At 51.9% G+C, this 15,634-nt stretch overlaps 1 long non-coding RNA gene across 1 annotated transcript; it reads right to left on the bottom strand.

Moving 5' to 3' along the window:
• Positions 1 to 11,267: 11,267 nt before the first annotated feature.
• On the bottom strand, positions 11,268 to 12,960 carry LOC119322287. The gene is made up of 2 exons (XR_005155508.1): positions 12,764 to 12,960; positions 11,268 to 11,620 (listed from the first exon to the last, which is right to left on the bottom strand). It is a non-coding gene; the product is annotated as an uncharacterized LOC119322287 (long non-coding RNA).
• Between the last annotated feature and the right edge of the window lie 2,674 nt (positions 12,961 to 15,634).

Raw genomic sequence — 15,634 nt, 5'->3', positions numbered from 1 at the left:
CAAGGTGCTTGCGACAAATGCAAGTATCAAATAAGGAGTAAAGCATACATCACATTTGAACTTTAAGTATATACATAAATAAAGCATCACAAAGTGCAGCCAGGTTGGCAAATAAAATTTCATTACTTTCAATCTAATGGAACCTATATCCACCTAACAACTTAAATCTTTAAATGGCAGCGGCAGTACAACATAGGCGGCTGAACTGATCATAGAAGCCAAAACAATTGTAATTGTTGAGTCATGACCGGACGGATAGTTGCAACAACTGTTATGAACCTAGCTAGTCATGCCATCTGCAGGGGATTAGGAAGACAAGGGGAAGGAGGAGATAATATTGCTAGAGAATACATTGATTCTTGCTTGCTCCCAAAGAATAAAATGCCTGCTCGTATATAGAGCTAACTTAACTTTGACCCGAAAGACATGGAGATAGTCGGAAGTATCAAGCTCGGGCAAGATGCGTTATATGGTTATTGAGCTGAAATGTGTATATGAATTACAATTAGAGGCCCTCCTGTTGCAATAACTTCTGCATTAATTTATGCTTGGAAAATGTATGTCCGTACTGCAGTATTATGAGCTCAACGCATGAGACTACTGTACTGTAAATCATGTCATGAGTGTAATCATGAAACTGTTCGAGGCAAAGTGCTGACCTTCTTCAATGGAGACAGAGAAACTGAAACCAATCTGGTGAGCAGGAAGTTCTCAGGCGTGAGTTCCCAGTGTATGGACCCATGAAGTGCAGACGTGGACGACGCTTTCAGAAACTCAATTAGACAATCTGCACTAGAGAACGACACCCAGCCTCCGATAGCGAGGGGGAACTCGCGCTTCTTGTGCCACGGAGACGGCGACGGCGCAGGGGGGCTGCAGCAGCTGGTCCAGCCTGGCACGGTGGCCGGCGCGGATGACCTCGTGGCTGTTGGCGACACAAAGCCACACCTGGCTCTCTGCCGTCATCTGCTGGAGCCGGAGCGCCGCGACGCGTCGCCCCAACAGAGCACGCCGGCCGCCTTGTCGTCCTCCGCCGCGACGCCTCGGCCCGCCAAGGCCAGCTTCAAGGGCGACAAGGCGTGTAGGAACGCCGACGCGACCCCTCGCCCCACTCCTGGGCTCGGGCGAAGCGGACGCCCACTGCAAGCGCGCCGGCGGCGCCTGCCCGTCTGCTTAGCGTCCTCCGCCGCGACGCCTCGGCCCGCCCCCGCCAAGGCTAGCTCCAAGGCCGACAAGGCGTGCAGGAACGCCGCCGCGACGCCTCGCCCCATTACTGGGCTCGGGCGGAGCGGACGCCGCGGCAAGCGCGCCGCTGCCCGTTTGTGAAGGCCGGCAGTGGATAAGGCGGGGCTGTGGTGGTGGTGCCGGGGTCCTTTTTGCAAAAAACGAATCATTATCTCAGGAAGAAACAGACTTTAAATTATACTGCGGGTTAAATACTAAAAAAGGGAGGGGCTTTTTAGAAAAAATGCTAATGACGGACAAGCAGAAACCCAATTTGCTTTATTATTAGGTAGAGATTAGGTAGAGATAGAGAGGTAGAGATAACTCCTACTAAAGCATATGATGCGTCAAAATAGCTTTCACCTGCCTCTACGATTCAGCAATGCCATAATTTTTTTAAAAACCTTGACTCCATCGTGAGAAGAAGACAAGATATACAGGTCCATGCCATAGATTAGTTTTCCCATTACCTGAGTCCATCGTTGAAAGAAGAAAAACATAATAGGGCTACAGACTCCCCTGCCCTCACGCATGCTGCCGCCGCCAGAATCCCATGGCTACAACCGACTCTCCAGCCCTCACGCACGCAGCCTCAGCTAGAAAATCAATCATAGGTCTTCGACGGAATCCAATCCTAACGCACGCCACTGCCATGCCCCCGTCGAGACTAGGCCTCCACCACGAGCATGGAGTAAACGGTCTCAAGTTCAGGCTATGAGCCACGTGCCCATGCCAAGATATTTTGACATTATCCTGGCCTATATGGGATCTCTGATGCTGACATCTTCCTTTGGCTATTTTTGATAGAGGATGATCCTATCTACCAGGTTGTTGCATCTGTGCAGCCCTAAGAAATTGCTCGATGGAGCACTGATCGTGGCTACAAGCACCTTAGCTAGATGCTTGATTCCTTCAGATCTGCAAGTTCTCCCATATGCATGTTGTAGGTGAATCTGCGTACCTTTGAAATCCATGGCTGGAGGAGGCAGCGACCACATATTAAAATTTTCATGACATGGACTTCATCCTTCCTTGCAAGTCATAGAACTGGAATTTGGATTGCAAAGGACCTGTAAGAACCACGATGGTTACTAAATGCATTGGTTTGTGAATTTTTTGTTCCGTGCTTCAAATTTTTGCTTCTCACCTTTGGTTGTGTGATGCTAAGAATTGTCAAAGAATTGCAGCAAACAGAAGAATCAATCATGGATGAAGATGAATAATGCTATACTGTATCTAACAATCAAGGTAAGTTGCTGCAGTTAGCTCCTAGGAGACAAGTTAATTACTACTAACAACATTAACACTCTACGGAAGATTTGTCTCACACCTCAGCTACATGCTTCATTACCATAAATTTGCCAGTTCTCCCATAAACCGAGATAGATGGATGTGTGCTGCAGGTATAGTTTCTCCTCATACACGCACATGTAATTGTGTGTTATGTTTCGATGCAGTGTCAACCTACAGTACTACACAACTCGCATGTTTGTGCATAAACAAAAATTTCATGTTCAGTGCAAGTCGGGTATAATCAGCATGTTTATTTTGTCACGTTATAACTAAATAATGGGCAAGAAAGAAGAAGAGGCACTAACAAAAAAATAATCATTTGTGGGTAACAGATGGATATCTCTCTCCATTGAATTTTGTTGTCCAGACTTTTATTCTGGTCAAACTCTTTGGCTCTGCCCCATTGCAGACCATGGCAAACTATTGTTTCTCAAGGTCCCACTTAATTATTCTTTAATTGTAGATTGCAAGTGATTTAATTTCCTCCAATGCAGTAGTTAATATATAGGAGAATATCCAGATTTCAAAGTGAATCATAGGAAACTACAGATATGGGGTGAGGGGGGAATACCAGTCCTGAAGCTTTCCATCAATCATCAATCAGATTAATCCGTACACACAAGATCTACATAGCATGTTGGATTTGTTGGTCTACAAAAGGTTTGATGTGCTTTATAACCTATGCATTAGTTAGTCCAAGAGGAGATTGCAACGCCAATACGGCCTACTAACACAATGACGCCATAGGGTCTGCACAATATTTGTTTTCATCGGTGCTACAAATTCATTGCTAAGCAGAGAGATCAATCCTTCCCTGCCATGTATGTGAATATTAACTTCAATGTCTCTGGCTTTTTAAAAAGGGGAAATAATTTCAAACTCCCAGATTACTACACTTGGACTGTAAATAAATTTCCTTATTTAGAAAAGCTTAAAGTTTGTATCTGCATTTGAATTAACAGGGAGTATGCCAGTCATTTGGATTTTAAACGATGTTGTTGCTAATATATCAAAGTGATTCAAAATTCTTAGCAGGATCGTATGGGTGCCCGATATGAACCTACATGTTCTTATAGCATGCAAAATATCTTTGCTTAGTAGTAGCTTTGACCAAATCACCAGAAGAACGGGCACCAGCCTGCAGTGTGAGTGTAGATTAGCATTTATTTGAAGTGCCATTATGCTGGCCTTTCAAGATATTGTTTATTTGGATTTCAGTTTCAGAATTCAACAAAAAAACTAAAATCCCAGTGTTATCCCTAAAAAAATCCAGTGTTATGAAAACATATATAAGAAAGGCTATGCATCTAGGAACATGCAACGTCCCTTTTGAATAATCATTATAATCATTAGATCACTAAACTATTAGCAGAAGGATGTAAGTTTAGCCTAACAAAAAAGGATCGCTAAGTAAGTTTATGCTTCCAAGCACAGAGAGAAGGACATGATCAGCAATGGCAAAAGCAAATATTTACTACATAGTAAATAACCTGATATAGTTAAATTGTACACTGAGATGTAGAAACTTAACTCTACAGTCTCCGGTGCAGGCTACAAAAAACTTAAAATCCCTATGTTCTCTTGGTGATGAGGCTCTACTTCTGTTGCAATTTCTTTTCTGAAGTTTTGCTCACCTTCAGTGAGTCACAAAAATTCCATTTGCATCCCGCTGCTCCACTTCTCACATATCTCTTTACTAACTGAGCACTATATCCTTGCCTCGGCCCATTATTGTTTTCTCCTGCTCAATCAATGCCCTTTTTCCCTTCGTAATCTTGAATCAAGTTGTGTAGTTCCCTACTTCCACCTTTCTTCAAATTTTCAGCTTTTTGGTATTTTGTCCCTTTCTTCTGCAGCTTTTTTTAATCAAGTCAGGAGCACAACTTAATTATCTGTACTCTCATATGTAACTCCAGCTCCAGCTTATCATTTTAGAAACAGCAAGTCAGCACAACTCAATTATATGCACTCTCATGTGTAATTGTCAGGAACAATTCAACTTTGAAAAGTAATAAATCTTACATATTTGTTTCGTAATGGACAAGCCATATTTATTTTTACACTAAGAAGTTATAACAAACAAAAGAAAGAAAGGTTTCCACAATAGATCTCTAGCTTTGTGGTGTTTGTAAACATTCGACAGAGTAGAGTGTACCACTGTAGAATTTAGCATTGCCATTCCTTAAAACAGAAGCATCGTGTCGATTAATTCACAGTAAAGAAAGTTATGGCCATGTATATAATGGAAATCTTGTGATGGTGCAACAATCATGTATATATATTAGTGGTAGGACTAGGGTTCCTACCGGCTCTACTGCGTAGGTTGTAGGGGCAAAGAGGAAGTGGACGCGGCGAGGAGCGGGCGCGCCGGCGGCAGGGCGCCGTCGCGGCTAGGGTTGAGGGCGGTGGCGGCTAGGTTGTGGCGGCTAGGGTTTCCGGCTCCTCTAGGAGCCGGGCAACAAAAGATAATAATAGTCTTTATTGCTTCCATCCAAAAGAGTCTTACAATCTATATTTATATCCTAGATAACTTGTAGAAGAATCAATCCTGAGATAACTTGCCTAATCTGAATAAAACTAAGGTAACTTGCGGGCCTAAGCCTGCCTGTTGGGCCTGCGGCGGCCATAGACCTGGCCGGTCATAACATCTCTCCCCGCCTGCGCAAACAGCTCGTCCTCGAGCTGAAAGTCTGGATAGTGTTGACGGAAATCCTCACGCTACTCCCAAGTCGCCTCTTCCTCCGGAAGGCCCGCCCACTGAATTAGGATGAACCAGACGCCACGACGGAGCTGAGCCTGCAACACCTTTGCTGGCTCTAGAAGAATGCGACCATCGGCGGTTGGAGGAAGCGTCGGAGGAGCCGCCGGTGGCTCGCCACGGAAAGGTTTGAGCAGCCCCACATGGAACACGTCGTGGATGCGGGCGTGGGCTGGAAGCTGAAGACGATAGGCCACCTTCCCAATGCGCTCCACGACAGGGAGGCCCGGCGTAGCGAGGGCCAAGCTTGCGCTTTGCGCGCGGGTCCAGTGACTGCGTAGAGCGGTGGAGAAGACGCAGCCACACCCAGTCACCCACTGCGAACTCCGCCTCGCGATGATGATCGTCGTAGTAGTGCTTGGCCGTCTGCTGGGCCTGAAGGAGACGCTGACGGACCTCAGCCAGCATCTCATCACGGGTGCGGATAAGGTCACCCGCTACTGCTGTCCGAGCCGTCTCCGGGTCGACCGGAAGTATAGGCGGGGGTGGTCGACCATAGACCACCTCAAATGGCGTCGCGCGCAGGGCGGAGTGATAAGAAGTGTTGTAGCAGTACTCCGCCCAAGATAGCCAGTCCACCCAAGCGCGAGGTCGATCACCTGTCACACAACGCAAATACATGGCAATGACCTTGTTAACCACCTCAGACTGACCGTTTGTCTGAGGATGGAACGCCGTACTCAGGCGGAGCTGGACACCCGCCATCCTGAAGAGGTCGCGCCAGACATGGCCCGTGAAGATTGGGTCCCGATCACTGACGATCGACGTCGGGAACCCATGTAGACAGACTATGCCGTCGAAGAAAGCCCGGGCCACGGATGCCGCTGTGTATGGATGGCCCAACGCGATGAAGTGGGCGTACTTAGAGAAGCGATCGACCACCGTGAGGATGACTCACTTGCCCCCTACCTTGGGAAGGCCCTCGATGAAGTCCAAGGAGATATCCGCCCAAACCTGAGACGGCACCTCCAAGGGCTGAAGGAGCCCCGCCGGTCTCAGGGTCTCTGTCTTGTTGCGCTGGCAAGTCTGACAAGACCGAACCCAGTCGCGGACCAGGGCACGATCGCCAAGGATGTAGAAGTCGGCGCGAAGACGATGGAGGGTTTTCTGCACACCCTCATGGCCCGCCGAGTGAGCGAGCTGCATCACCTGGTGACGGAGATCATCATGCGCCGGAACAAAGATCCGGCGTCCATGCAGGAGCAGTCCGTCAGAGAAGCGCCAGGGCTCCTCCAAGTCGCCGACCGCGAGCTGCTGCTGAAGAAGTGCGGCGTCATCGGCCGTCGCAGTGGCGCGTCGAATGTCGATGAAGAGACCGAACGATGGCCCGAAGCGGATGCACAGGGCCGTCCCGACGGACGCGTCGGCGGTTGGCGCGAGGTCGGAATCGCGACGGGATAGCGCGTCGGCCACGGTGTTAAGACGGCCCGGCCGATACTCGACGGAGAAGTCGAAGCCGAAGAGCTTGCTGATCCACTGGTTCTGCGGTATGGTCGACAGCCGTTGATCCAGCATGAACTTCAGGCTGTAGTGGTCCGTGCGAATGTGGAAGGTCCGCCCCCACAAGTATGGCCGCCAATGACGCACGGCCTGGACGAGGCCAATGAGCTCCCGCTCGTAAGCGGCCAACTTAAGATGGCGCGGAGCGAAAGGCCGGCTGAAGAAGGCGAGGGGCCCATCGCCCTGATGAAGTACGGCGCCGAACCCGGTGCCCGAGGCGTCACAGTCCACCACGAACGGACGGTCGAAGTCGGGCATCTGGAGGACGGGACCCGTCGTGAGGGCCCCCTTGAGGGCCTCGAATGCCGTCGTCGCCTCAGCGTCCTAGGCGAAGGCGTCGCGGCGAAGCAACCGCGTGAGGGGCGCCGCGATGAGTCCGAACTCCCGGATAAATTTCCGGTAGTAGCCAGCGAGTCCGAGGAACCCGCGAAGAGCCCGCGTGAGTGAGGCGTCGGCCAGGCGGAGACGGCCGCCACCTTATCGGCGTCCATAGCCACTCCGTCGGCCGAGATGACATGGCCGAGGTAGGCGACGGTAGGTGTCCCGAACGAGCACTTTGAGCGCTTAAGGTGGAGGTGGTGCGCCCGAAGCTCGTTGAAGACGATGGCGACGTGCTGGAGATGTTCGGCCCAGGTGGCGCTGTAGATAAGAATGTCATCAAAGAAAACAAGCACAAACCGCCGTAAGTAGGGTCGAAGGACATCGTTCATCAGGGCTTGGAAAGTCGCCGGGGCGTTGGCGAGGCCGAAAGGCATCACCAAGAACTCTAAGTGGCCATGGTGGGTGCGAAACGCCGTCTTGGCGACGTCGTCCGGATGCATGCGCACCTGATGATAGCCCGACCGAAGATCGAGCTTGGTGAAGAAGCGTGCCCCATGGAGCTCATCCAAGAGCTCGTCGACCACCGGTATAGGGAACTTGTCCTTGAGCGTGAGTGCGTTGAGGGCGCGGTAGTCGATGCAGAAGCGGCATGTGACATCGGACTTACGGACGAGAAGCACCGGCGCCGTGAAGGGTGACGTGGAGATCCGGATGATGCCTGCGGCGAGCATCAGGGCACACTGGCGCTCCAACTCATCCTTCTGCAGCTGGGGTTAGCGGTAGGGCCGTACCGCCACCGGAGTGGAGCCTGGTACGAGGTGAATATGATGGTCGTACACCCGGGCAGGCGGAAGACCCCGCGGAGCGTCGAAGAGGTCGTTGTGCTGCTCTAGAAGAGAATCCAGCAGGGGGTGCTCAGCCTCCGAGGACGCGGCAGCCAGCTGAAGATGTGGCATGGCAGCCGCGGCGCCCCCAATGCCCTCCCACCGGATGCGGCGTCCCTGCCGCCAGAATGTCATCATGAGTGCGTCGAAATCCCATAGGATGGGGCCGAGGGTCCGGAGAAAGTCCACCCCGAGGATGAAGTCGAAGCAGCCGAGATCGATCCCTGCACAAGTGATGGAAAAGTGTTCGTCGCCGATGGAGATGGGAACGTCGCGGGCTAGCCCATGGCACCGGAGGCGATCACTGTTCGCCACTGTGATCCGCAGGCGCTCCCCACCCGTCGTCGGGAGGGCTAGCCGACGCATGGTCGATTCGGGCAGAAAGTTGTGTGTGGAGCCCGTATCTAGCAGGGCCAACAGGCGCTCGCCATGGATCGTCACCGGCAGCAGCATGGTCTGCTCGCCCCGGATGCCGGCCAGGGCGTGAAGGGAGACGACGCACGCCGTCGCTGCGGAATTCGCGGCCGCATCCTCGGGCGCCGCAGGCGGATGTAACGGATCGGGCGAGTCGTTCTCCTCGGTGTAGTCGACCGTCTCTAAATAAAAGAGGCGGGGGCAGACATGGGTCAGCGTATAGGGCTCATCACAGTTGAAGCAGAGACCCTGACGGCGACGCTCCTGCTGGTCGGCCGGTGACAGCCGACGGAAGGGCCGTGTGGCAGCCGGGGATGTGGCCGTCGTGGATGGGAGAGGCCGACCCGGGACTGAGGAAGTCGGTGCTGGCCGACTGGGCTGGCGGCCACTCCGTCCGAGTGGCGGCTGCAGTGCCTGGGCCCGCTGCTCGAAGGCCCGGGCGTAGTACATGGCCGTCTGGAGATCGGGGGGATCCCGGAGCTCGATGTCCATGCGGATATGGTCCGGCAGACCGCCCACAAAGAGCTCGGCGCGCTGGGTCGCGGAGACGCCCGGCGCGTGGCATGCCAGGGCCTGGAAGCGATCGGCATAGTCCTGCACCGTAGATGTGAATGGTAAACGGCCGAGGGCCGCCAGTCGGCTCCCGCGGATAGGAGGCCCAAAACGGAGAAGACAGAGCTCCTGGAAGCGCTCCCACGGTGGCATGCCGCCCTCGTCCTGCTCGAGGGCGTAGAACCAGGTCTGTGCTGCGCCTCGAAGATGATAGGACGCGAGCCAGGTACGATCTGAAGCGAGTGTCTGCTGCCCTCGAAAGAACTGATCGCACTGGTTGAGCCAGTTGAGGGGGTCCTCCATGCCCTCGTAGGTGGCGAAGTCGAGTTTGGCGAACAGCGGCGGTGTCTGCTGCGGCCCGCCGTGCTGAGCAGGCACGGGGGCTCGGAAGAGTGAAGCCGGAGGTGCCTGATCGGAGTAGTCCGGGTACTGGCCGGCGGGGCCGGATGGCCCGCCGAACTGCGGAAACGGAGTCGGCTCAACCGGAGTCGTGGTGTAGACTGGTGAAGGCGAAGACCCCGCCGCCCATGCTGGCAGGGGGGACGGGGACGGGGGAAACTGGACCTGATGGATCGGTAACCCGGTAGTCGAGGCCGCGCCCGAGGTGGTCCCGGCTGATGAGGGCGCGGAGAATGGCGGTGGACGCAGGCCCTGGGACGCCGTCGGCGGCGGCTGCTGGGCCGGCCATGCGGGGAACGGCATCAGCTGAACCGGCCAGACGGTGGGTGGCAGCTGCTGCAGCTAGGAGGCGGCCGAGGTGGCCGGCGGCAAAGGCCAGAGGGGCGCCGCGGCCGGCGCTGGCCCGGATGCCAATCTCGCCTGGATCGGCCCGAACAGGGGCCCGCCGTACGCGGCCGTGCCCTGGTACGGTCCTGGTGGTGGCGCGAAGGGGCTCGCCCCGCCCCCGTACTGCGGCTGCTGCTGTAGGAGAAGACCAGGGGCGGCGATCGGGGCCGATGGCGGTTGAGCATAGGCCCCAGCCCCATATTGCTGGTGGAGCTGAAGCCCGTGGACGACGGTGACGAGGTGATGTAGCGTGGCGGCGAGTTGCTCCGGAGACAAGGCGGCCAGCGGTGGTGGTGGAGATGCGCCCGGAGACGCCGGTGCAGGTGGTGCCGAGGAGGAGACGGGACACGCCAGCGAGGTCCCGGCGGATGTGGTCGGCGCGGTCATGCTTAGCGCCGTCGTCATGGGCGCGATGGTGCCGACGGGCAGCGGCGGCGGTGATGGCGGCATCGACATGATCACAACGTGGTCTCTGAATACCAAATTGGTAGGACTAGGGTTCCTACCGGCTCTACTGCGTAGGTTGTAGGGGCAAAGAGGAAGTGGGCGCGGCGAGGAGCGGGCGCGCCGGCGGCAGGGCGCCGTCGCGGCTAGGGTTGAGGGCGGTGGCGGCTAGGTTGCGGCGGCTAGGGTTTTCGGCTCCTCTAGGAGCCGGGCAACAAAAGATTATAATAGTCTTTATTGCTTCCATCCAAAAGAGTCTTACAATCTATATTTATATCCTAGATAACTTGTAGAAGAGTCAATCCTGAGATAACTTGCCTAATCAGAATAAAACTAAGGTAACTTGCTGGCCTAAGCCTGCCTGTTGGGCCTGCGGCGGCCATAGACCTGGCCGGTCATAACAATTAGGCACATGGTAGATTACTCTTGGATAAGCAATGATAGCATGCAAAAACTGTACTCTTTAATCTTGAAGCGGAATGTTGCCCATCTGGATCCAGTGAGTGATGCGCCATAGAGAGGGCACTTCTAGTGCTTCAGGAGTAATTTTTTTAGCGTCAGCAGCAACCATTAGGAATATCACCTGCATTGCAGAAGAATTAAGAAAACAAATGCAAGTTTCATATATCTAAAAAAAGATCAGTAGGTTAAGGAGACTCGAAAATAACATTTCTCTATATGTGTGATTTGTTAGAGTACAATGTTATAATTGTTTCTTTCACACAATGGGCAGTTGCTTCATACTCAATTGAATTTTAAGTACGAGCTCAATTCTCTAAAATTGGTATTTGTAATTATAAGAAGTAAAATATTAAGAAGAAAAGAACCAATGATTCCCACTTAAAATCCAAAGTACTCCAAGGATAAAAATGCATGTCCATACCAAATTAAACTGGAATGCAGTTGTAAAAATTGTGGGATTACTATTTATGTGTTCGTTCGCTTGACATGATTGTCCTCCCATTCTGCTAGCTGCCTACTCATTCCTTTCGTAAGAGCAAATTAATTGTACACCCTTTGATCCAAGTATATACATAATAGCAGTCTTGGTTGTTTTGTTAATACATATGCAAAACCCATGGAAGCATAACTGAACATATAATAAAAGCCTATATGGTTGAAAATAACCCATAATTTGATTAATACACAGAGACTGGAAACTGAATTACTCTGAATAACAGAACATCTGCAAGTAAGAACTGAAGATCTCAATCAGTTTTTGGTTCCGAGCACACATAATTAAACATGTAAGATCCGGTGAAAGGAAATCGACCATCATGAAGAAATGCATCAGGTATATCAGCAGTCCATGATTACAATGTGTATCAGGTCCTTTTTTTTTGCTTCAGTAGCTGGCACTTCTGATCTCTCTTTAGAACTTGGGCGACTTGAAATGGTTATGCACTACAGGAACCCTCGTTGCTCGCCCTAACCATGCTTGCCACTGCTAGAATTTTTTTCGAACAAATGGTAAGCAATGAAACAAAATGAGAATGATGAAGAGATCAAAGAAGTGAAACATCGAGCAAACAAAATTGACTTCTACTCATTTATTTGCCAAAATGTAACTAATCTAAATGTAATACCCACTAATCTTTTATGCTATCGATTTTTCAGATCACTCTTAACAGAAGTCAACTAAAATTTATGGGCAACTTAGCACTCACTGTAGATGATAGTGGTAAATATAACAGGATAGATATGTTGTTTTCTTGTGTCTTGTCAGATATAAAAAAGATTTCAAAATGAACCATCCAGAGCAGAAAGAATTGCAGGTCACTGCTGCATCTCCATCGCCAGTCAATCAGCTCGTCCAGTCTAGTAGAAGATATCTTCAAGGTATTTTTAGGTATATCTAGAAGGTTTTCCAACTCGTAAGTTTTCAGCTTCTCGGCTAAATGTAAGATATCAACCATTACTCAGAACAGCAAGGTGCTTGCGACAAATGCAAGTATCAAATAAGGAGTAAAGCATACATCACATTTGAACTTTAAGTATATACATAAATAAAGCATCACAAAGTGCAGCCAGGTTGGCAAATAAAATTTCATTACTTTCAATCTAATGGAACCTATATCCACCTAACAACTTAAATCTTTAAATGGCAGCGGCAGTACAACATAGGCGGCTGAACTGATCGTAGAAGCCAAAACAATTGTAATTGTTGATTCATGACCGGACGGATAGTTGCAACAACTGTTATGAACCTAGCTAGTCATGCCATCTGCAGGGGATTAGGAAGATAAGGGGAAGGAGGAGATAATATTGCGAGAGAATATATTGATTCTTGCTTGCTCCCAAAGAATAAAATGCCTGCTCGTATATAGAGGTAACTTAACTTTGACCCGATAGACATGGAGATAGTCCGAAGTATCAAGCTCGGGCAAGATGCGTTATATGGTTATTGAGCTGAAATGTGTATATGAATTACAATTAGAGGCCCTCCTGTTGCAATAACTTCTTCATTAATTTATGCTTGGAAAATGTATGTTCGTATTGCAGTATTATGAGCTCAACGCATGAGACTACTGTACTGTAAATCATGTCATGAGTGTAATCATGAAACTGTGCGAGGCAAAGTGCTGACCTTCTTCGATGGAGACAGAGAAACTGAAACCAATCTGGTGAGCAGGAAGTTCTCTGGCGTGAGTTCCTAGTGTATGGACCCATGAAGTGCAGACGTGGACGACACTTTCAGAAACTCAATTAGACAATCTGCACTAGAGAACGACACCCAGCCTCCGACAGCGAGGGGGAACTCGCGCTTCTTGTGCCACGACTCAGGGTGGACGACACGAGCGGTCTTTCGGACCGGCTCGTGGCCCGCTCGGTCAAGGCCAGCTCGGTCCAAGCCCGATGGAAAAAACAGCCGGTCCGAGCTGCAGAATCTGGCCCGAAAGTTTGTCGGTCCGGTCCGGACTTTCACCGAGCCAGCTCGCAGGACCGAGAAACCGAAGCATCAGCGTGGCGGGAGCGTGGCGGGAGCACGGCGGCGGCACGGTGAGCACCGAGTGGGGCGTGGCTGGGGCGTGCGGGCGGCATGGCGGGGGCGTGGCGGGGGCGTGGCGGGGCTGTGGCGAGTGCGGGGCGACCGAGGCATGGTGGGGGCACAAGAAACTGTCGCCGTTCATGTCCGCCGCCGCGGGGGCCGTCGTCCGCGCGGCCACTCGACTCGCTGGCCCTGGAAACTATGTCCACTGGACGCAGCCCACTCGGATCTGTCGTATGCACCAACGAAAACGACGTGGGAGGACCTGCATCGCCGCATCGGGCATCGTCTTTTTCATCTCCGTTCACCGGCCGTTGTGCTAAATTCGTCGCCGATGAGCTCGCTCTGGTGATCTTCTTGGCTCCTCTAGCTCCCTCTGACTCTTCCAAAGCTGCCTGACATCTCCACGTCGAGCTCCGCTGCCTCCAGCGCCCTCCCCGCGTCGCCATGCTCCGGCGCGTGCTCTGTGGTGAACTCCGGCCGGTCCAAGCGAGCCGCTCGGTCCGGCTCGGGCTTCGTCCCTGCCGGTCCGGTCCCGGGAAACAGGACCGTGACGCTGCTCGGTCCGGTCCGGTCCGGACCGCCGACGGCCGGTCCAAAGGACAGCTCGGTCAGGGACCGGACCGGCCCGGACCGTGTCCACCCTGAGCCACGACGACGGCGACGGCGCAGGGGGGCTGCAGCAGCTATTCCAGCCTGGCACGATGGCCGGCGCCGATGACCTCGTGGCTGTTGGCGACACAAAGCCACACCTGGCTCTCTGCCGTCATCTGCTGGAGCCGGAGCGCCGCGACGCGTCGCCCCAACAGAGCACGCCGGCCGCCTTGTCGTCCTCCACCGCGATGCGTCGCCCCAACAGAGCACGTCGGCCGCCTTGTCGTCCTCCGCCGCGACGCCTCGGCCCGCCAAGGCCAGCTTCAAGGTCGACAAGGCGTGTAGGAACGCCGGCGCGACCCCTCGCCCCACTCCTGGGTTCGGGCAAAGCGGACGCCCACGGCAAGCGCGCCGGCGGCGCGTGCCCGTCTGCTTATCGTCCTCCGCCGCGACGCCTCGGCCCGCCCCCGCCAAGGCTAGCTCCAAGGCCGACAAGGCGTGCAGGAACGCCGCCGCGACGCCTCGCCCCATTACTGGGCTCGGGCGGAGCGGACGCCACGGCAAGCGCGCCGCTTGCCCGTTTGTGAAGGCCGGAAGTGGATAAGGCGGGGTTGTGGTGGTGTCCTTTTTGCAAAAAATGAATCATTATCTCAGGAAGAAACATACTTTAAATTGTACTGCAGGTTAAATACTAAAAAAGGGAGGGGCTTTTTAGCAAAAATGCTAATGACGGACAAGCAGAAACCCAATTTACTTTATTATTAGGTAGAGATTAGGTAGAGATAGAGAGGTAGAGATAACTCCTACTAAAGCATATGCTGCGTCAAAATAGCTTTCACCTGCCTCTACGATTCAGCAATGCCATAATTTTTTTAGAAACCTTGACTCCATCGTGAAAAGAAGACAAAATATACAGGGCCATGTCATAGATTAGTTTTCCCATTACGTGAGTCCATCGTTGAAAGAAGAAAAACATAATAGGGCTACAGACTCCCCTGCCCTCGCGCACGCTGCCGCCGCCAGAATCCCATGGCTACAACCGACTCTCCAGCTCTCATGCACGCAGCCTCAGCTAGAAAATCAATCCTAGGTCTTCGACGGAATCCAATCCTAACGCACGCCACTGCCATGCCCCCGTCGAGACTAGGCCTCCACCACGAGCATGGAGTAAACGGTCTCAAGTTCAGGCTATGAGCCACATGCCCATGCCAAGATATTTTGACATTATCCTGGCCTATATGGGATCTCTGATGCTGACATCTTCCTTTGGCTATTTTTGATAGAGGATGATCCTATCTACCAGGTTGTTGCATCTGTGCAGCCCTAAGAAATTGCTCGATGGAGCACTGATCGTGGCTATAAGCACCTTAGCTAGATGCTTGATTCCTTCAGATCTGCAAGTTCTCCCATATGCATGTTGTAGGTGAATCTGCGTACCTTTGAAATCCATGGCTGGAGGAGGCAGCGACCACATATTAAAATTTTCATGACATGGACTTCATCCTTCCTTGCAAGTCATAGAACTGGAATTTGGATTGCAAAGGACCTGTAAGAACCACGATGGTTACTAAATGCATTGGTTTGTGAATTTTTTGTTCCGTGCTTCAAATTTTTGCTTCTCACCTTTGGTTGTGTGATGCTAAGAATTGTCAAAGAATTGCAGCAAACAGAAGAATCAATCATGGATGAAGATGAATAATGCTATACTGTATCTAACAGTCAAGGTAAGTTGCTGCAGTTAGCTCCTAGGAGACAAGTTAATTACTACTAACAACATTAACACTCTACGGAAGATTTGTCTCACACCTCAGCTACATGCTTCATTACCATAAATTTGCCAGTTCTCCCATAAACCGAGATAGATGGATGTGTGCT

Source organism: Triticum dicoccoides, chromosome 1B (assembly GCF_002162155.2).
Source record: "Triticum dicoccoides isolate Atlit2015 ecotype Zavitan chromosome 1B, WEW_v2.0, whole genome shotgun sequence".
NCBI lineage: Eukaryota > Viridiplantae > Streptophyta > Magnoliopsida > Poales > Poaceae > Triticum > Triticum dicoccoides.
Note: the sequence above shows the minus strand (reverse complement) of the source record. Positions and strands in the feature narration are given on the sequence as shown.